This window comes from Zonotrichia albicollis, chromosome 5, assembly GCF_047830755.1.
Source record: "Zonotrichia albicollis isolate bZonAlb1 chromosome 5, bZonAlb1.hap1, whole genome shotgun sequence".
In the NCBI taxonomy this organism is placed as follows: Eukaryota; Metazoa; Chordata; class Aves; order Passeriformes; family Passerellidae; genus Zonotrichia; species Zonotrichia albicollis.
Window position 1 is genome coordinate 5,539,445 of NC_133823.1, and position 22,461 is coordinate 5,561,905.

The following is a 22,461-nucleotide window of genomic DNA, read 5'->3' on the forward strand; positions in this document are numbered from 1 at the left end:
CCCATCCCTAAAAACCAACTGGAAAGGTTGGAGCAACTGGCACCAGCTCAGCCCTGCACTAATCCATTGAAGATCCTTTGGAAAGATCCTCTGGTTCAAAAACAGCCCAGCAGGTACTTCCTATCCCTAAAAGTCACCTGGAAAGGGTCCCACCAGCTCAGCCCTGCACTAATCCACTGAAAATCCTTTGGAAACACCCTCTGGTGCAAACATAGCCCAGCAGGTACATCCCATCCCTAAAAATCACCTGCAAACTGTCCCACCAGCTCAGCCCTCCACTCATCCATTGAAGATTATTTGGAAAGATCCCCTGATGCAAAAACAGCCCAGCAGGCACATCCCATCCCTAAAAATCACCTGCAAAGTGTCCCACCAGCTCAGCCCTGCACTAATCCACTGAAAATCCTTTGGGAAGATCCCCTGGTGCAAAAACAGCCCAGCAGGTACTTCCTATCCCTAAAAGTCACCTGGAAAGGGTCCCACCAGCTCAGCCCTGCACTAATCCACTGAAGACCCTTTGGAAATGTGGCTGGAGATGGGGTGATGCCAGCAGAGCCCGTGGGACTCCCCAGCACAGGGGATGTGGGGTGACCGCTGAGAGTGTGCCAGCACGGAGCTACATCCCTTGCCTGGCTCCCAGCACCTTCCTGAGCACCCTCACACACTCCCACACCCCAAATCTCAGGGATCCCAATGTGATCCCCAGCTCCAAGGCCCCAAACACCAGGGGGACCCCCTTTTTGTCACCTGAAGACGGGATGTTGTAAGGGGGGGACCCAATCCTGCCCTTTGGGATGAGCCATCACCCCCAGATCTGTTCCAAGAGCCCTGCCCGGCTCTGCCACCCCCAAACTTCACCCAAACCTCTGTCCCCGCAGGAAGGACAAAGTGGGGACCCCTCACCAGCCCGTCATTTATCATTAACTCGGCCCGAGAAATTCTTGGGCGCGGAGCCAGCCCTGGAATCTCTCGCTCCTCCCCGGACACGGCGCTTGGAGCAAACCCTTGAGACCACCGCTGAGTTATCGCTGCTAAACCAGAGTGATGCCCTAAAATCCGCCGGGGTGCAAGGTCTCGGTGCTGGGGGGTCCCTGCTGGATCCAGGGTGGGGGTTATAGAGGGGAAAATCGCAATTTTCCCCACCCACCCCATCCCTGACCCGCGCAGGAGCGCAGCCCGGTTATAGGAATGTGGGTTTTGTTGACGGAGTGACAAAGCTGGTTTTTGTTTGGGGAAGTTTCTCTTCTCGATTAGGTGAAAAAGGCCTGCGAAACTTCACCTCAAATTTAAGGACAGCTTACGTTTGAGGTGCCCTTGGCTCGGTGGGATTAGACAGGAGCTGGGCAACTTCCTAGAAAAAGAAGTGAACAAAGAAACAAATCGCTTTTGTGAGGTGTTTTACCAGGAGCAAGAACTTCTTGCACCTGGCTCGCTTTTTCTCTGTTTGTCTTTTATGAAACCTTTTTGTTTCCAACAGAAGCCATCCTGCTGATTTTATGCCTCCAAAGGTGGCTGAGCTGCCTTAAGCGTGAAATAGATCTCCAAGAGCTTATGAGACCTGGCTCAAAGAGACTCCTACCTATATCACAAGGTGTGCCCCCCAAAAAATCACCTGCGAAGCGTCCCGCCAGCTCAGCCCTGCCCTAATCCACCGCAAACCCTTCCCCAAACAAAGACACGCAGCCAGAGGGGGAAGGAGAAGAAAAGAAAAATCCCAGAAAAATCCAGCACCCCCCGGGATTTACCTGGGCAGCCCAGGGGTGCATCCTGCTGCTCCCCATCCTCCTCCGAGCGCCAAATTCATTGTTTCCTTGTGTGGTATCCCGGGAAAATTCCAAAATAATACCTGTGGAGAGCAACCTGCTGCTGGGCTGGGGCCAAGGGCTGCCCTTGGCTCGGCGGGATTGGCCAGGGCGCCCGCAGGAGCTTTAATTAACTCTTTGTGTCCTGCTCCGGCTGGGTTTGGGGATGGCTCCCTCCTCCTCCCATTTGGGCTGAATTTAGCACAAATGGGAACTTTGGAGTCAGACGCTGGGTTTTCCAAAATAAGGATTTGGAGTTTGCCTTTTTCTGTTTTCAAATGGGGTTTTTGGGGTCTGATGGCTTGTTTCTACACAAAAAGGGAATTGTGAATTTGGGAGGTTTTGGAGTTTGCTCAAAGAGAGATATGTGGATTTGGGGTTTGCTCAAATAGGGGTTTGTGGATTGGGAAGTTTTTGGGGTTTGCTCAAATTGAGACATATTGGTTTGCGAGGTTATGGGGTTTGCTCAAATAGGGGTTTGTTGATTTGGGAGGTTTTGGGGTTTGCTCAAATAAGGATTTGTGGGTTTGGAAGGTTTTGGGGTTTGCTCAAGTAGGGATTTGTGGATTTGGGAGGTTTTGAGTTTGCCACAACCCTTGCCCACCTCTGGCTGGGGTTTGGGGAAGGGATGGCTCCATCCTCCTCCAAGGGGAATTTGGGGCAGAATTTAGCAGAAATGGGAACTTTGGAGTCAGACGCTGGGTTTTCCAAAATGAGGATTTGGAGTTTGCCTTTTTCTGTTTTCTTATGGGGATTTTGGTGTCTGATACTTTGCTTCTGCCCAAATAGGGATTTGTTGATTTGGAGGTTTCGGGGTTTGCTCAAATAGGGATGTGTGGATTTGGGAGGTTTGGGGTTTGGTCAAATAAGAGATTTGTGGATTTGGGAGGTTTGGGGTTTGCTCAAATAGGGGTTAGTTGATTTGGAGGTTTTGGGGTTTGCTCACATACACATATATGGATTTGGGAAGATTTTGGTATTTGCTCAAATAGGGATTTGAGGGTTTGGAAAGTTTTGGTTTTGCTCAAATAGAGGTTTGTGGATTTGGGAAGTTTTGGGGTTTGCTTAAATAGAGATTTGTGGATTTGGAAGGTTTGGGGGGTTGCTCAAATAGGGATTTGTTGATTTGAGAGGTTTTTGGTGTTTGCTCAAACAGGGGTTTGTGGATTTGGAAGGTTTTGGGGTTTGCTCAAATACAGATATGTGGGTTTGTGTATTTGGAAGGGCTTTGGGGAAGGGATGGCTCCATCCTCCTCCAAGGGGAATTTGGGGCAGATGATTTGTTTTAGCAGAAATGGGAACTTTGGAGTCAGATGTTGAGTTTTCCAAAATGCGGATTTGGAGTTTGCCTTTTTCTGTTTTGATGGGGATTTTGGGGTCCAATGGCTTGGTTTTGATCAAATCAAGATTTAGGGATCAGGTAACTTATTTTGGCTAAAGGATTTTGGGGTCTGGCAGCTGGGTTTTCCTCAAATAGGGCTTTGGGGTCTGACTGCCTGTTTTATTTTTTGTTTGTTTTTCCAAGGGGGATTTTAGGGTCTGGGGGGCTTGTTTGGGTACAAATAGAGATTTGGGGCTGGACTTTTTTCAAATGGAATTTTGGGGTCTGACAAATTGGGCTTTTTTTCAAGTGGGGATTGCTCAAAGCAGCTCATTTTCACTCAAATACTAATTTTGGGACCTTTCTATCACGGGACCCTTCTCAACTTTCCCATCCTTCTGGGGATGCTTCCCAGCTGTGTGGCTGAAGTGAAAGGCTGTGAAGAGCTCTGAAAGAAGGGCAGAGAATTGGACAGATGGGATGAATGGGATGATGCATCCACAGAATGGTTTGGTTTGGAAAGGACCTTAAACCCCATCTCATGGGGGTCTCACACCCACTATCCCAGGCTGCCCCAAGCTCCATCCACCTGGCCAAAAGCTGGATGTGGATGCTGCCCTCTTTCTATTCCAGCATCCGGAGGATGGGCCAGAGTTCCTTTTCCCACTTTCCCAGTGGCAGGAGAGCAATCAGCCTTCCCATGGGGGGCCATCCAGCCTCAGCGCTTACTCTGGATTATTTGCAGTCGTGGAGGGAGGGAAATAAAAGCCACACAAAGCTAACCACTTATTGAAACACATTTGCTGAGGTGAATTTTCTGTTGGCAGGATGTCTGGGGATCAAAGGAGCCGCCCGGTCATGGGGCTGGTGTTGGTGGGCAAACAACGGTGAGAGCAGTAAAACAGCAATAATGCCAAAATAATCACATTTGAGTTAATGTGCATTTAAACCAGGGTAAAACACACCGCTGGGGTGCACAAGGAAGGTGTAAATTATACCAAAATGCATTCCTGTGGAGATTCAACCTTGCAATTTTGCCCTTAAGCTCCAGAAGCAGAGAATTCTGACAAATGGGTTGGTTTGGGTGTGTGTGTGCAGCTTGGAAGCAGCCACACAGACAGAGAGCCCTTTCCATCCTGCTCTGGCAATGACCAGAGGTGGCTGAGGGGCTCTGCTGGGACAGTGACTCTTCCACAGGGATTTGGGGCAGCTGCCCCAGCACAGGAGGCTGTGGCTGCCCTGAGGGAGCTGCTGCAGTTTCAGGTCTCACAGGAGACAGGCACTTCCCTGACACTCATGCTGCCTTGGGGAGCTGAGTTATATCTTAGCACTCCCCACAGATGAATCAATCATGAGAGAAGAGACTTTGGAGAAGGCTGGGAGATCCAGGATCACCCATGCTCTGAGGTGGGGTGTAAACTATTGAGCCCCCAACTCTCATTTCTGACCCAGGGTCGGGTGGCTGAGCCAGGAACCTCTCTGCTGTTGAAGATTGCAATGCAAGATGTTTTCCATTACCATCTGTATGGCAGATTACCTTTGTCAAGTGGGCAGTTTGCCTTATCTCTCTCTTTGAGTGACCACATTCACACCTCCCTCAGGAGGGGACATCTGCTGATAACAGCTATTGAATGTCACTGCATGGCTGATAAGAACTGCAGCATCCCATTGGGAGATGTGAGCCCAGAGGGAGGAGCCAAGCATTCCTACCCGGATATAATCCAGAGGTTTTGAGACACCAGCACGGCTTTTCCACTGGATTCCGCAGAGGAATAGCAGCTGTCTCTTCTTCCACTGGATCTTCAGAGGAAGAACACATCCTTCTCTACAGGATCCTGCTCCTGCAGAACCACCCCTGACACTGCAGGAGGGCTGAGCCACAATTCCAATGGGACTGCCACCAACAGCCTGACCCACAGGGTGTCAGGCTGGGTTCTGGCTCTGTCAGTGTTGTTCTGGTGTACTGAATTGTTTATTTTATCCTTTGTTTTTCCTTCTTCCCTATTAAAGAACTGTTATTTCCTGCTCCCATATTTTTGCCTGAGAGCCCCTTAATTTAAAATTTATAGCAATTCAGAGGGGTGGGGAGGGTTTACTTTTTCCATTTCAGGGGAGGCTCCTGCCTTCCTTAGCAGACTCCTGGCTTTCCAAACCAAGACATCTGTGCACCTCCAGCAGAGCCCCTCCATCACCTCTGGGAGCCAACAGAGACCCCCAGTTCTCACCCAGCACCCCTTTGTGCCAGTGCTCCTGCACAGCAGCTGCACCCAGGCCATGGTGCTTCCCTGTCCCCATGGGACACAGCCACCAGGACCTGGTCTCAGCCCTTTGTGGGGTTTGTCCTTCTCTGCTCTGCCCTTTTTGCGTGGCCATGGTCAAACTGTGTCACCCAGACCCCAACCAGCTGAGGTGACCTCCAGGGTTGATTTACCCACCTAAAAACGTTCCCTACACAGCCGTGATGGCCTCGCTCTGTCTTGGGCTGAGGCTTTGAACACCCACCCAATGCCTTCTTTTTAAAATCCAAACTCTTTGTTCCCATGTCCTTCTGTTTTCTTTTCCCTTTTCCTGGCAGCCCCCTGGCTGGGTGATTCCCATTCCCTTGGAGCTGTTCCATTTCAAGATCCCCAAGCTCTCTGAGGTCCTTGGGGTGGTTGAGTGTTCTTTGCACTGATCAGAGAAGGAGGAAAACATGAGCTCAGTGAGCTCTGAAGGAGCATCCATGGGTTAGGACATTCCCCAGGGAACAGGAGTGGAAAGCCTTGATGTGGGGGTGGAGATGGGAATGGGAGCAGAGACAGAGGCTCCCTGCACTGGGATTTCTTCCTGGAAACCTCTGGGGAGCTCCTTTTCCGTACAAAACATCCCAATGTGAGCAAGAGCCTCCCTCCTCTCTTCACCCAGACTATTTATTTAGAGGGAAGAACATTTTCAAATTGAGAAGCAGAAAAAAACCCTAAATAAAGGTACCCTGGCTGCTGAACCCACTTTGAGGGCATGAATGAAGTGGCATCTCCATCCCAGGGTGTCTCAGTGCCTTGGCTGGGCAATGCCAAGGTCTGGTGATGGAGATGGTTCTGAATTTGTGCTGGAAGCCTCCAGAGCTTCCCAACCAGCACCACAACAACCTAAATCCAGCTCAGACCTCAGCTGTGAACTGACAGTGCCTGTAAGTGCTTGACACCATCAGGCTGAGCACTGGAACAAAAATTCCTGCAGTACCTCCTTGCCAGACTCTGCTCGAAGCTCTTCAACCCTCTCTATTGCTGAAACAGAGATTTCCAGCCCTGTTTTCAGAGGAAATCCCCTTTTTTTTCTGTGACAGTCAATGGGTGTGGAACCTCCAAGGGCTTCCCTGTGTTTGTGGAGAGATTCTGCCTGGCCTGATTTGTTGTGAGTGATCTCAGGGACCACAGCCAAACGTGCAGGATGGGGCTGGTAGGGGAGCATGACTGTGCCATGCCAGGAAATCCAACCTTTCTGCTGGGAATGTTGATAAAATCCCAGCCTGGGCAGGCTCTGTGGTTGAGCTCCCAGAAGAAATGTGCAGCATGGCACCCAGAGTTTGTTTATCAGTTAACCAGAATAAACTGGTTGTGTTTCAAACAAACCTTTGTGCACCTGGGGGTTCACCAGCACAGGGACACCCCTCAGCTCTGCGAGTTAAAATGCTGGGAGAGGCTTTTCCTGCTCATGAAGTGGAATCATTTGAGCCTGTGTGAGACCTCCTCACACCCACACAGAGCTGGGGATGGGAGAGCACCTTCTCCAAGCTGCCACAGGGGGTCCTGAGGCTGGCTTGACCCCAAAAAGCTGGGCTGATGCCAGCTGCTGCACTGGGGGACACTTTTCATCTCCAATCCATGACATCTGCCTGCTCAGCTTGAGCCAGCACGAGCAAGCCAAAAGCCTCTGGTTTATGTCATCCAGAGGGATGGTTTCCTATTCTGGAATAAACATCCCTGCTGCTAGAAGCTGTGTCCTCCTGTACCAGCACAGAGCAGACAAAGCCTCACAGTGCTGGCAAGGCGCAGCCTGGTGCATGGCCCAGCTCTTGCCATAAATCAGGAGAGGCTCCAGCATCTCCCCCTGTGGGTGCTGAAAGCCCTGAGTGGGTGCTGGGTGTCCTGGCCACGGGATTTGGGTCAGGTCTGAGGTGTCTGCAGGGAGGATGTGAATTCTCAGGTTTCCCAGATTATGTCTAGGCCAGAGAATTGTGGAATCACAGAGTCATGGAATGGTTTGGATTGAAAGAGACCTTAAAGATCATCCAGTTCCAACACTCTGCCATGGGCAGGGACACCTTCCACTATCCCAGATTGCTCCAAACCCTCTCCAGCCTAGCCTTGAACACTTCCAGGGATCCACGGGCAGCCACAGCTTCTCTGGGCACCTCTCTAGCCTCACAGGGAAAAAATCCTTCCTAATGCTTAGTCTAAATCTCTTATCTTTTAGTTTAAAACCATTCCTTACACATGAGGTTGGATATTAGGAAGAAGCTTTTCACAGAAAGAGTGATAAAGTTCTGGAATTTTCTGCCTAGGGAGGTGGTGGAGTCCCCATCCCTGGGTGTGTTTAACAAAGCCTGGATGTGGCACTGGGTGCCAGGGTTTAGTTGAGGTGTTTAGGGCATGGGTTTGACTTGATGATCTTGAAGGTCTCTTCCAGCCTGGTCATTCATTCATTCATCATTGGTGATTATCCAGAATGAAGGAAACAAATCTCCCATTCACAGTCCCAAAGCATCAGGCCAGGCCTAGCAAAATTGAATTGGAGCAAAGCAGCTTGCAGCCAGGAGGGCCAGATTAACACTGAAATGACCAGGTGCTCAAGGATCCTGCTGGGAAGTGCCCTTCTGTCCATGTCAGGAATTAGGGATTTGTCACAGCCCCCTTGGCTCAGCCTGGGAGGTGTTTTCCAGGAGGAACATCAGGCTCAGGACGAAGTGGTGTGTGCTCATGTTGTCCCATCCATCTCCATCTATCTCCATGTCCATGTCCCTGTCCATGTTCATGTCCCATCTATCACCATCACCATCTCCATCTCCATCCATCTCCATAATCTCCAATCTCCAGTCTCCATCTCCATCTCCATCATCTCCAATCTCCATCTCCATAATCTCCAGTCTCCATCTCCATACATCTCCATCTCCATCTCCATACATCTCCATCTCCATAATTTCCAATCTCCATTTCCAATCTCCATCTCCATCTGTCTCCATCTCCATCTCCAATTTCCATCTCCATCTCATCTCCATCATGGCCAGCCCCTGCTCTGGGGAGGAACCGGTGGCTGAGTGGCCTCAGCAGAAGCAGAGGGATGAGAATCCTCAAGTTTTGGGGAAGATCTCCTGGAGGGGCAGTGGAACACGGAGCAGGACGCCTGGAGCACCCCTGTGGTGGCTCCCAGGCCTCTCTGGGTAGGACACAAGGTTGTCACAGTCCCTTTCCAGGCCACAAGGACCCAGCTGTCACAGCCCATGGAGCACAGGGAGGGATTGGGCTGAAATGCACCTGAATCCATGACCACCTGATGGCCCTGGACTCCTGGGAGTTTGGAATTTGCAGTTAATGAATGACCTGAGTGCCACAAACACATCCCCCAGGTCCTGCCTCCCTGGCTCTTTGTCCTCAGAGGAATGTGGGCATTCCCAGCCCTGAGGACACATTCCTTGGCAGGCACTGGCACTGACCCGTGACTGGAAACCAGTTTCCCCAGTGGGTGAACCAGGATTTTGCCTTGAGTTCTGCTCCAGCCACCATTTCCCTGGCTTCCTTTCCTTTGGGCTGTGTGGCCAATTCCCCCATTTCCCAACTCTCTGAACTTCCCAGACACTGAGGGATTCAACCTTACTCATCTCCAGGCTGCTCCTCCTCAATCCATGCCCTGCCTCAGATGCCACGCAGAGAAAAAAAAAAGAAAGAAAAAGGAAGGAAAGAAAAAAAGAAGGAAAACTTCACAACTCAGATTTGCAACTTTGATGGCATCAGCATGTCACAGAACTCAGAATCACCCCTCTGCATCACATATTAATCCTTAAAAACTGCAAGGAAGGATCCAGTTTGGCCAGGAAGAGGGATGGAAAAGGGTGGGAGCACAGAGCCAAAATATGTGCTGCCTCTACAGGGTGATGCCTCCAAGCTGCTGACCGACCCTTTTTCCTGAATATTCTGAATATTTGTGGCCAAGGCAGGGTTTCACTGGTCATGCCAGGGGAGTGTGTCCCCCCTGAGCAGCACTGGGGTTGGGGGACACCTCTGTCCTGGAGATCCCCATGGCTTGGACCTCAGTGGGCAGTGGGGACAGAGAGACTTGGAAGTGACAAAATGGAAAAGCTCAGAAAGGATCCACAGGCAGAATGGAAAATCTTGGTAAAGATCCACAGGCAAAATGGAAAATCTCAGAAAAGATCCACAGGTAAGATGGAAAACCACAGAGAGGATCCACAGGCAGAATGGAAAATCTTGGTAGGGATCCACAGGCAAAATGGAAAACTTCAGAAAGAATGCACAGGCAGAATGGAAAACCTCAGAAAGGATGCACAGGCAGAATGAAAAATCTTGGTAAGGATCCACAGGCAAAATGTAAAACCACAGAAAGGATCCACATGCAAAAATAGAAAACCTCAGAAAGGATCCAGAGGCAAAATTCCCTCTTGTGTTGGAAGCATTTTTGGCTGTGATCATGCTGTGATTCCAGTCAGGAATTGCTTTGTGGATTACCTGGGAGATCCTCCTGCATTCTGGAGCAACCTCTGGAGCACCTCAAGTGTTTGTGCCCTACCAATCCTTCACCCTGCAGGGACAAACCAGCTTTCCTCTGCAGTTTTCTTGCATCCTCAGCATCCCCAGCCCGTTTTGGGGAGGGTGCTCCTCCTCATCAGGAGAATGGAGCAGTTGGCTCCTGGTCCAAGGCACAGGAGATGCCAGGGATGGGGCAAACCTGGCTCCAAAGTTTCCTTTTCCCAGCCCTGCCAATGCACAGCCATCAACTCCTGCTCCTTCACGAAGGGATGATGGATGGGGAAACCCAGGAATGGAATTTCTCTGGAGGCGGTGGAGCCACAGCTGCCCTGTGGCCCTCACCCATCACCTTCTGAAGGAACCACAGAGAATTTAGGGTGAGGAACAAAAAAAAGGAGTTGAGAGGATGGGCCAGGGAGGGAAAATTTCCATAGCTGCATAATAAAGGTGATTACATAAGGGCATCCTGCGTCATCTGCGGCTGGCATCTCCGGAGAAGTAATTACATCTGCACCACACATCTAAAGAAAATATTATCACATTGCCTTCCAAATTCTATAATTAGCTCCTGCAAGATGTGTGCCAGCGGCTTGATCACTCCATGTACGTTGGCTTCAGAGCCAGGCACAGACACATGGAGGGTTTTTTTTTTTCATTTGCCAGCTAGGAAAATATTTGGAGTTTAGTGTGGCAGCTGACCTGAGTCCCCCTGGAAAGGGCAGCTCTGAGGGTTTGTAAAGAGTGAAATATTTTCCTGGTCTCCCTCAGTGCCTGCCAGGCCGTGGGGATCCAGCAGGAGGGCAGGAATGGCAAAGCCAGAGCTTGGCTTTCCCTCCTCCTTCAAATACTCTTTGATTTCTGCCCTAATGCTCTGAACCTTTTTTTCCCTCGCTAAATAAATGACCTGATTTGCAGGGAGGTGTTGCCCTCACAGGTTCCTGGGCTCTCTGCTCTGTCATATAAAACAAACCCCAGGTTTGGACTTCAGAACCAACTCTGGGCTTTGAACACTTCTCCCTTCCCTCCAGATCCTCAGCAAAAGGAAAAAAGAGGCTTTGAAATGAAGCAGAGGCTGCAAAGCTCTTGGTTTGATGGAGGGCTTTTCATGTGGAGCTGGAGATGGCCACAGGACGAGCTGGCAGCACCAGGGACACAGCAAGGGCAGGGATGGATGGGAGGAGGAATTTGGTTTCCTTCTGTTTCCCATTTGCTCATAACCAGCCTGGAAAGCACCAGCAGCTCTGCTGCAAACAAAACAGTCAGGAGATTTCTCCACATCTCCTCAGCTGGGAAATGGAGCTGTGCACGACCAGGGGAGTGGGAGGGAGTGCCAAAATCCCAAGGGCTTGGTGAGAAAACGTTTGTGTTGTGTGTGAGAGAGAGTGTGAGTGTGAGAGAGCGTGTGTGCAGCTTGAATAAACCATCCTCAAGTGGGAAAACATCCTCTCTGTGCTGGCCTCGTGGGGTGGGGTGCAGACAGCTCCTCCCTGCTTCTCATTTGGTGTTGATTCCACTCAGGAGATGCAGAGAAGTGGAGGATGGGGAGAGAAGAGGAGTCCAAAGCTCAGCAGAGCCTTCATTAAGGCCAGACCTAATGAGAACTGTGAGGAATGAATAACCCAGGGGACACGAGGTGAGACCTGCCCAAAAGCACCTTTTGCTCCTGTTCATGACCAGTCCCAGCAGCTGCTGGATGTGTCAAGGATCAGAAATTATCTTCCCAGGAGAGGAAAACACAGAATCAGAAAGCAAGCATGGAAAAAAATATCCATGATGTCTCTGCTGAAATATCTGCAGCCTCTCTTGTGCTTTTCTCCAACACCCTGTGATTGATATCAAACCTTTCTCTGTGATTGATATCAAACCTTTCTCCATTGCCCCACTCAGCCTGAGGATCATCATCACAACTGAGTCACAGACTGGTTTGGGTTGGAAGGAACCTTAAAACTCATCCAGTCCGCCCCTGCCATGGGCAGGGACACCTTCCACTATCCCAGATTGCTCCAAGCCCTGTCCAGCCTGGCCTTGGACACTTCAGAGCCACAGCTTCTCTGAGTAACCTGTGCCAGGGCCTCCCCAGCCTCACAGGAAAGAATTTATTCCCAATATCCCATCTGACCCTGTTCTCTGGCAGTTTGGACCCATTCCCCCACATCCAAAGGAGGTTCTTTCCGAGCTCCACCATTCTTTGACTCGATATTTCCAAAGCAATGCAGCAATTCCTACTTGGTAAGGTCTTTTATTCCTTCTTCAAGCAATTCCTAGTTGGGAATTCCAAGTCCATCCATGCTGAGCCAGCCCAGAACCTGTGGCCCAAACCCAGACAAAGATTCCTGGTTCTTTGTGCAGGGATTTTCCAGAGGAGGAGGCTGCAGCAGCACCTGCCCTCTGCACTCCTCAGCTTTCCTCTCATCCCTACCTTGAGCTGGGGGAAGCAGAATTCCTCAGGCATGCATGGAAAATGGGCAGCACTTGTGAAACAAGCTCCAGAGGAGCTTGGCACATGTTCCAGGCTTGCACTTCATCTATTTGGGACAGAACTCACCCTGGCACAGCATCCTCATTAATTTCTCTGAGCTGGGAGCAATCCCACACCGTTCATCTCACCTGTGCTGCTGACAGGGGCTGCCCTGGGATCTGCCTGTGCACACTCCAGGAGGATTCCCAGCCTTTTTCCTCGGTAGTTTTGGGGTTTTTTAAAAATGAATCAGTGCTGACAAATTGCTCAGACATTCCCAGGGGGCTCTGCAGGAACATCAGTGGCTTTGGGGCAGTGTTTCATGACACAGATGTGGAGTTGTATCCTTTTTTTTCATTTTTTTTTAGCAAAAATAAACCAATCAGGAAGAAGATGAAGGTAAAAATAAGGTAAAAATAAGGGAGGTAAAAATAAGGGGGAAGGTAAAAATAAGGGAGAAAAGGAAGAACCCCCTTCCTCAGGCAGTGGTTGGTGGCCTGGAGAGCTCCCTGCCATTTGATGTTCAGTGTTTGAGGGGAAACTTGACAAGTTCATGGACCAGAAATCCATCAGGATCTGCTGTAAATTGCACAGAAATCCATCAGGATCTGCTGTAAATTGCACAGGAGGCAGATCTGGGAGTGTATTGAGGGAATATAAAGCAGGCTATCAGTGACCCTTTTCCACCCATCCCTGCCCATTGCTGATGGAATTGTTGAGGTTGGGAAAGACCTCTGAGATCATCGACCCCAAAAACTCCTATTGATTCTCATCCCTAAACCATGAAGTGCCCCCATTGTGCCCCAGGAACGCAACAGACTGTGCAGAAAGAGGTGTGAAAATTCAAATTGTTGTAATGTGGAGGTGCTTGGGTTCATGATTCCATAAAAATCAAAACCAAAATCTAACAGAAACACCCAAATCAACCAATCAAACAAAAAAATAAAACAAAAACAAAACAAAAACAAAAAAAACCAAACCAAAACAAACCCAAAAAACCCCAAAATAAAACACCCAAAAACCCCCCAAAAAACCCCCCACCTCCCTAAAACCCAACAAAACACCCCAAATCCCAAAAAAAGCAACCAAACAAAAAACAAAAACAAAAACAAAACAAAAACCAAAACCAAAACCAAACAAAAAACGCAAAAAATCCCCAAAATAAAACACCAAAAAACTAAAAAAAAACCCAAAAATCCCTCCACCCCCCAAAACCCAACAAAACCCCCCAAATCCCCCAAAAAAACAACCAAACAAAAAACTAAAACAAAACCAAACCAAAACAAAAACCAAAGCAAAACAAAACAAACAAAAAAAAAACCCCACCAAAATACCCAAAAAACCCAAAATCCCCCCACTCCCCCAAAAAAACCCCAAATAACAAAAACCAAAAAACCCCAAAAAACCAAGCTCCCCAACAATGCAAGCCACAGAAACCACCAAACATCTTCATATTTTCCTAAACTAAACAGAACCATGGAGATTTCCAGGCTGAGCTTGGATCAGCTGTCACGAAAGCAGCAAAATCTGCACAGAAGGACAAGAAATTAATCTCCAGCAGGAAGGTGGGATGGTGGGGAGGGGAGATGGGGGCTGATTTTTTGGGCAGGCCGTGGGAGGGAAGAGGCTGCTCATCCCATGAGGAGATGCTGAAGTCCTCAGTTCCCTGGGAAGGCCAGGAGCAACAGCCTGGTGGATCCCAGGCCACCTAAATGTGATTTCCCTGGACACAGGGAGAGGAAATGCTCAGCTGGAAGCTGGAGAAGTCCCCTGGTGTCACTTTTGCAGGTGGAGGGGACATGGCCATCATGCTGTGCCCTTGGAGCCAGGAGGAAAGAAAACTCTGGAAAAGCTCTCCATGACTTGGTGAGGAGCTTTAAAACTCGATCCTTGTGCATTTAGAGAAGGAGGATCACCCTGGGAGCAGAGAGACCTCAGGGTGCTCAGAGAAGGAACAGGCAGAGCTTGGGAAAAACATCTGGAGGGGCTGGAGAGAATCCAGGGAAGGGAATGGAGCTGGAAAAGGGCTGGAGCTCCAGGAGGAGCTGAGGGAAGGGGCTCAGCCTGGAGAAAAGGAGGATCAGGGGGGACCTTGTGGCTCTGCACGATAGGACAGCCAGGGAACAGGGACAGGATGAGAGGGAACAGCCTCAGGCTCTGCCAGGAGAGGTATAAATTGGATATTTGGGAAATTTTCCACTCCAGAAGAGTGGTCAAGCATTGGCACAGCTGCCCAGGCAGTGGTGGAGTCCCCATCCCTGGAGGGATTTAATGTGGATGTTGTCACAGACACATTTTATGAAAAATCCTTTCCTTAGGATTTTTCCTCCTGAGAAGCTGAGAGGCCTCAGGAACAAAATGTAAGCAATGGTTATCTGCTGCTGAGGGATGCAACAGGTGCATCTGTGATTGGTCTCATGTGATTGTTTTTAATTAATGGCCAATCAAAGTCCAGCTGTCTCGGACTTCCTGTCAGTCACAAGACTCCTTTTTCTTTTCCTTTTCCTTTTCCTTTTCCTTTTCCTTTTCCTTTTCCTTTTCCTTTTCCTTTTCCTTTTCCTTTCTTCTATTCTTTTAGTATAGTTTTAATATATAATTTTCTTTTAATATAATATATCTCATAAAATAATAAATCAGCCTTCTGAAACATGGAGTCAAGATTCTCATCTCTCCCCTTGTCCTGGGACCCCTGCGAACACCTCCACAGGATGTGACTCTTGGGGACATGGTTCAGTGGTGGCCTTGGCAGTGCTGGGGGAATGGTTGGACTGGATTATTCTGTTTTCCAAGCTAAACAATTCTGGGATTCTCTCTGGGCATGGCTTCTTGCTTTGTCTCTGTGGCTCTTGGCAGCCTCGTGCTGGTCCCTGTGATCCTGCTTCCCTCATCTCCTCATCCCAGGGAGCTCCACCCCGTGAGGCTGGCACCTGTTTGCTTTGGAAAATGTCTTTTATTCCTTCTTCAGCCAAGGCACTGCTGAGGCCTCTGGGGGAGGAGGGAGAAGGGTTAAACCCCCCCCAAAATGTCAGTGGTCCTAAAATAGCCAGGCTTTTCCTGCTCCCACTGACTCACCCTCACAGACCACAAACCCCTGAGTCACAGCAGGGCTCTGGGGGGAATCATCCTTCCCTGCCCTGCTCCAAACAGAGCTTGGCTGTGTCCAGAGTGACCCAGGGACAGCCCTGCCCTCCTGCAGGGACAAGAGCTGTCCCCTCTGCAGCACCCAGATCCTCGTGATCCTAACCCAGCATTCATGATCCTCACCCAGCATTCATGATCCTAACCAGTATTCATGATCATAACCCAGCATTCATGATCCTCACCCAACATTCATGATCCTAACCCAACATTCATGATCCTAACCCAGTATTCATGATCCTCACCCAGCATTCATGATCCTCACCCAGCATTCATGATCCTAACCCAGTATTCATGATCCTCACCCAGCATTCATGATCCTCACCCAACATTCATGATCCCAACCCACCATTCATGATCCTCACCCACCATTCATGATCCTCACCCAACATTCATGACCCAGCCCAGCATTCATGATCCTCACCCAACATTCATGATCCCAACCCAACATTCATGATCCCAACCCAACATTCATGATCCTCACCCAACATTCATGATCCTAACCCAGCATTCATGATCCTAACCCAACATTCATGATCCTCACCCAGCATTCATAATCCTAACCCAGTATTCATGATCCTCACCCAGCATTCATGATCCTCAGCCAACATTCATGATCCTAACCAAACATTCCCGATCCTAACCCAACATTCCCAAAACTCTGCCCTTTGGTGACGTCCCAGCAAGAGGAAGGTGCAGAAGGATCTGCTCACACCTGCCCTGCTCAGTCCCACCAGATCAGAGACCCCCATCCCACAGCTGGGCTCAGAGGAAAGGTTCTCACTGATATTTCCTCTCCCATCCCTTCCCATGTGCCAGAGCTTTAATCTCACATAGGAACAATTCAAAATATCTCTCAGAAAGCCTCACTCAATGCTCCCAGCTAAAAAACAGAAATGAAAGGAAAAAACCCAAATTATTCTGGAGGTGTTGGAACTGGGGGTGTGTCCAACTGCCTCTGGGGTCACAGCCAGGAGCAACACAACCTCTGAAAGCCACCAGGAATCCTCACAGCCACCAGGGAAGTGGTGAGCACAGGAAATGGGGGAGAGGAGGGGGTCCATATTCCTTTGGTGCCAGCCAACTTCCTTCTCCCTGCAGGACACATCCCACCAAGAGTTGTCCTTTCTCCAGCACCCAGATCCTCATGATTCTCACCCAACATTCATTACCCTCACCCAGCATTCCCAAAACTCTACACTTTGGTTGCCTCCCACCAAGAGGAAGGTGCAGAAGGATCTGCTCACACCTGCCCTGCTCAGTCCCACCAGAGCAGAGACTCCCATCCCACAGCTGGGCTCAAAGGAAAAGTTCTCACTGGTATTTTGGGAGCTGTTTCCTTCCCCTGCCCTCCTCCAGAATAGCTTTTTGTCTTTGGGTTTATTTTCTTTGTTGCCTCATAAAGGTTTGACCCTGATGTGTTTTGAATGGGCCCGGAGGCAGCATTGAATTCCTCCTGGGATGTGGCTGCCTCGGGCAGGGGAGGGAGGAGGGAATTTCATTGTGTCCAACCTTGCAGACCTCCGGGGGAGGGGGAAAAGCAGCAAATTCTGAATTCTCCTTCTCCTGCCGTGTCCCCAGCCACCCCCCACTCGTGTCACTTGTCACCCTCGCTGGGTGACAGCTCCACCAGCACAGCTCCTGTGTAGTGGGAAATTGGGATATCCACGCCCTGGCCAGGTCTGACCCAGCCCCTTCACCCCTCTGATCAAAGTCACCACAAAATCCCCACATGGACCCCACAGATGAAGCCAGCTGCTTCTTGTGTGTTTGCAATGTCTTAAAATAAAGAATAAAATAAAATAGGATAAAACAGGATAAAATAAAATAAAATAAAATAAAATTAAAAATAAAATAAATAAAATAAAATAAATTTTAAAAATAAATAAAATAAATAAACAAATAAAAATAAAATCATAAAATAAAATAAAAATAAAAATAAAATAAAATAAAATAAAATAAAATAAAATAAAATAAAATAAAATAAAATAAAATAAAATAAAATAAAATAAATAAAAGCTCTGATTGATCACAGAATTCACAGAATGACCAGGTTGGACGAGACCTTCAAGATCATCCAGTCCAAACCAGCCCCAACAGCTCAACTCAACCCTGGCACCCAGTGCCACATCCAGGCTTTGTTAAATACACCCAGGGATGGGGACTCCACCACCTCCCCGGGCAGAACATTCCAGTACTTTACCACTCTTTCCATAAAAAGCTCAATAAAGCTGTGGAGTTTACTCCATAATTCAGTTTGCAGTTGACCATACCAGGTCTCTCCTGGATGTTCACAGACAGCAGGGAGGAAGTGATTTTTAATTTGATTTTACAAAATTAAGAGCAGCAAAATAACAGCAGCAGCATTGCCTGTCCTCAAGCTGGGGATCAGAAAATCACTGATAACAATGAAAGGAAAAAAAAAAAGCGCTCAATAATTTCTATTCTGGCTTTGGAAAAAGCAGGCTGATGTTCTCATATTGCACAGGGACAAGGAAGTGCTTTCTAGTCCATTAGTAACCCAGGAAGACACTAAATGGCATGGCCTGAGGAGAAACATTTTTAAACAGCAGGTTCAGATTAATTTGCTCCCAAGAGCCCCTGGAAACAGGACAAGGAGACCTCTGGGCTGTGCTCATCCTCTCTAAGAAGTTCTGGGATTCCTCTCAGATCCCAGAAGGGTGGAGAGATGATAATTACAGGGCAATATTAAAAAAAACAAGGGGTGGGGATTGAAGAATTGGGATGATGCAGCTTAGCCTGGTAGAAAGGGATGCAGGATTAGAGGGATGGAGCGTGGGAAGCTGTCAATATAAATAGATGGCTCATAAAAAACAGAATTTCACAGACTCCTTCAGCCTCACCAGGGGCAGGTCGGGATCAGGGGACCCCAGCAGCAGCACAGATGGAAACGTGCCCCTGTGAGGAGCTTTGGTTTGGGGTGTTGTTTATAAATGAGTTATTCCAGAAACATGGAATGGTTTGGGTGGGAAGGGATCTTAAATCTTATCCCCTTTCCAACCCCCTGCCATGGGCAGGGACACCTTCCACCATCCCAGGTTGCTCCAAGCCGTGTCCAACTTGGCCTTGTGCACTTCCATGGATCCAGGGGCAGCCACAGCTTCTCTGGGCACCCTGTGCCAGGGCTCAGCACCCTCACAGGGAAGAATTCCTTCCCAATATTTAAAGTAAATCTGTCCTCTGGCAGTTTAAAGCCATTCCCCTTGTCCTGTCACTCCCTACCTGCCCTTGCTGTCCCTCTCCTTTTGTCACTGAATTTCACAACGGGGAATGTTGGATCCTGACTGGATCCCAGGGACTGGGATGATCCTCCCTCCTCCCTGTGTAGCTGCTGCTTGGAGGAAAAGGGGCTGGGAAGATGAGAATCTCACTGATCCCATCCCAGAGCTTTTCAGGGGTGCCTCCCACCCAAAGCTGTCTTTGGATCCCCCCCAAGGTTTGCTGCCATCACAGCACACTGTCCCTGATGCTGCCTGCTCCCCCCTCGCTCACTCTAATGCTGTTTCATCCTCCATGAATTTGCGGCAGGGAATTTCCAGAAGGGAATTATGACCTCTGAGAAAAGCTGCTTCACTCGGTTTGTCTTTAACCCAGCGTTTGAGTCATCTTCAGTTGCATTTTGAGGCAGAGTGGAGTCACATCCTCATCCCTTCGCTCCAGGAACAGGAACTTTAACCCTTTTTAGCTACTCTGGACATTTTGGCGGCTCTGAGGCACTCCAGGAGTTAAAAACCCCTGCACCAGGCTGTGGTTCCCCTCCAGAAATTCCTCTGCAGCTCCAGGAATCCCCGGGATACCTGCAAAAGGTGTTTCTGGAGCAGGAATCACCTCCCTGATGCCATTCCCACCTTTTTGGGGCTGGCCACTGGCCACTCCCAGCAAGGCAGAATCCCCCAAGGTAATGCATGCCAATTACTGCAATCAGCTAATTAGCAAACAAGATCGATTCAAATGAAGTTGTGGTGTCAACAGCTATTATGCAAGCTTGTGTTTGCCGGAGGAAAGGTATCCCGAGAGTCAAAAAGCCCTGGCGGGTGGGAATTGAGGAGACCTAAAAGGGATGTGGGCGGGAGCAGGGAAATTAAGGGGGAGAAAACGCCAGTGCTGAGACAAATTAAGGAGGAAAAGTGTTGGGAATGGAAAGTGAGGCAGTAATTAATGACTTGTGAACACAAAAGGGGTGACGGAGAGAGGTGATTCCCACCAGCCAGGCTGGGATGAGAAGTCAGATTTTCACTGGGGAATTACCCGGGCTCCTCTCTAGGGATCCCCCAAAGGTTGGAAACAGGGGAGCTTCTCCCTCCTGGAAAATTCCAGGGTGAAACACCCTGTGACCGTGTTCACAGGGGTCTTGGGATGAGGAAAGAGACGAGGATCTGACTCCATGTTTCAGAAGGCTTGATTTATTATTTTATGACAGATATTATATTAAAACTATACTAAAAGAATAAAAGAAAGGATTTCCTCAAAAGGCTGGCTAAGAATAGAATAGCACAGAATGATAACAAAGGCTTGTGGCTCGGACTCTCTGTCCAAGCCAGCTGACTGTGATTGGCCATTAATTAGAAACAACCAACATGGGCTAATCAAAGATCTAATTGTTGCATCCCACAGCAGCAGATAACCATTGTTTACATTTTATTTTTGAAGCTTCTCAGCTTCTCAGCAGGGAAAAACCTAAGGAAAGGACTTTTCATAAAAGATGTCTGTGACAACACCCTGGGAAGAGCTCTGTGCCACAGGACACCCACCAGAACCAGCTCTGTGGTGAAAATCGATGGCAAATTTTGGGAACGAGTGACCAGCCTGGGCTTGCCTGGGATGCAGCGATGTCCCGAGGGCAATTCCAGCCAGGCTGGCTCCATCCATCATTTCTCCTCCGGGAAGCTTGAAGCTGGATGAGGGTGGGACACCATGGTGTAAAGCCTGCAGAGACATCTGCTAATCCTCCCCTAAGCCCCTGGGATGGATTTAAAGGGTGTTTTTGTCGCTCGCCCCCGGGATCAAGATCCTTAGAGGATAAAGCGTCCGAAGGAAATGAAGGGATTCTTGTCCCCCAGCGGGGCATGAAAGGGAGACCCTGCTCCCGCTGGGATGTCCCCAGGAGGGGCGGGTGTCACCTCCCCCGTGCTGCCCCTCGGATGCTGCACCAAGGGAAATACAGGTTGGATAGCAGGGAAAAGTTTTTCACAGAAAGGGTGATAAAGTTCTGCCATGTTCTGCTTGGGGAGGTGGTGGAGTCCCCATCCCTGGGTGTGTTTAACAAAGCCTGGATGTGCCAGGGTTTAGTTGAGGTGTTGGGGATGGGTTGGACTCGATGATCTTGAAGGTTTCTTTCAACCTGGTCATTCTGTGAATTCTGTAAGTTCTGTGATTCTGTAAATTCTATGATTTTGTGATTCTGTGGATTCTGTGAATTCTGATTCTCTCATTCTGTGAATTCTGTGATTCTGTAAATTCTGTGATTCTGTAAATACTGTGAATTCTATTATTCTGTGATTTGGTGAATTCTGTGATGCTCTGATTTCTATGATTCTGTGAATTCTGTGATTCCCTTATTCTGTGATTATGTGAATTTGGTAATTCTATGATTCTGCGAATTCTGTGAATTCTGTGAGTCTCTGAATTATCTGGATTCTGTGAATTTTGTGATCCTGTGCATTCTGTGATCCTGTGGATTATGTGATTCTGAGAATTCTGTGAGTTTTGTGGATTCTGTGAATTCTGTGATTCTGAGGCCATGCTGGAATTCAGGCAGGAGCTCAGCTGCCCGGCTCAGGAGCTGCCAGATGCCCTGGTTTTATCCCAGCAGCTGGCCCAGAGAAACATTATCCAGCAGCCCAAATCTCTGCCTGCCTTTTAAACCCTGGAGGGGTGCAAAGTTGCTTTGCACTCCAAAGGCAAGGATGGAGAGCTGGAGGAAAGGGTTTTCCCTGCTTTTTATCCTGGTCAAAGCTGGGGTTGGGGCTGTAACATCGTGTCCTGCCTGTCCTCAGCTTCTCTTCTGAGGACAAGAGGGAAAGACAACAATGGATTCATGGGAAACTTTATTATGGAAAAATCAAGTTTTCCAGCTGTGAGGAATAACCTGAGTGGTGGATGCATCCACACAAAGGCTGGGATGGCTGTGCCAGGAACGTGGGCACTCAGGGATCGCTGGGGTGACTTGCAGGGCTCATTTTTAAAACAAACAGTTCCCTTTTATCGCCTGAAACGCCTCACCTCCGCCAGGAGGAAACGTGTGGAACAAAGAAACGCCACCATTAATCAGCTCTGGAGCTCGGGGCTTGGCTCAGGGAGCTCTTCCCAAAGCCAGGTGCCCACCTCCCACAGTGCCTGGAGCCTGGCTGGCTGCTCCTGCTCACCCTGACATGGCACAGAGAGGGAAAGAATGGAATAATGGCTCCTTTCTTTTCCAGCTATCAGGAATGCACCACACCTGGTGCCCCTCAGGGAGTGTTTGCTGTCCCGGCGGGCGCCAAGGCCGGATTGTTTGCACGGGGATTTATTTATTTAATATTTTTTTTTCTAATGAAATATTATTATTAAAAGCTAATTTGGGCCCCTGAGAGCGTGGAGGGGAAGGCAAAGCTCTTGGCTGGCACTGAGGAATGTCAACAGGCTGGGTTTGGCTCTTCCCAAAGCCCTTCTGAGCTGCAGGAGATGAGTTTGTCTGGGCTCTGCTGGGAAACACACAGGGGGATTTACCCACCCCAAACACCTGCAGCCACAAGGTCTGGTTTGGAAATACCTCATCCTCGTCCCCAGATTAGCCCCCAATCTGTACAACCCCTTGGGAGGCTGCAGAGGGAAACTGAGGTTGAGGAATGCGCCAAGGACGGCGCTGAGTGCCAGTAGCAGGGGGAAAAAAACAGATTAAAAACTTTCCACTTGGAATTCAACAGCACTGAAACCACTCCCGTGTGTTGGGGACACCCTAATCCCCAAAGAGATCGAGCCCTGGGGTTTGGGAAAGCA

At 49.0% G+C, this 22,461-nt stretch overlaps 1 protein-coding gene across 2 annotated transcripts in view; it reads right to left on the reverse strand.

The window, feature by feature from the left end:
- LZTS3 (leucine zipper tumor suppressor family member 3) overlaps nt 1–22,461 on the reverse strand; it is a 47,697-nt gene that overhangs the window by 17,171 nt on the left and 8,065 nt on the right. Inside the window, exon 1 of one of the 2 annotated variants that reach the window (XM_074540570.1) lies at nt 1,746–1,899. The exons of the other annotated variant lie outside the window; for it this stretch is intronic. The gene's annotated coding sequence lies outside the window, so the exon portion shown is untranslated. Of the gene's footprint in view, nt 1–1,745; nt 1,900–22,461 lie in introns of those variants that run through there. 2 annotated transcript variants of the gene reach the window in all.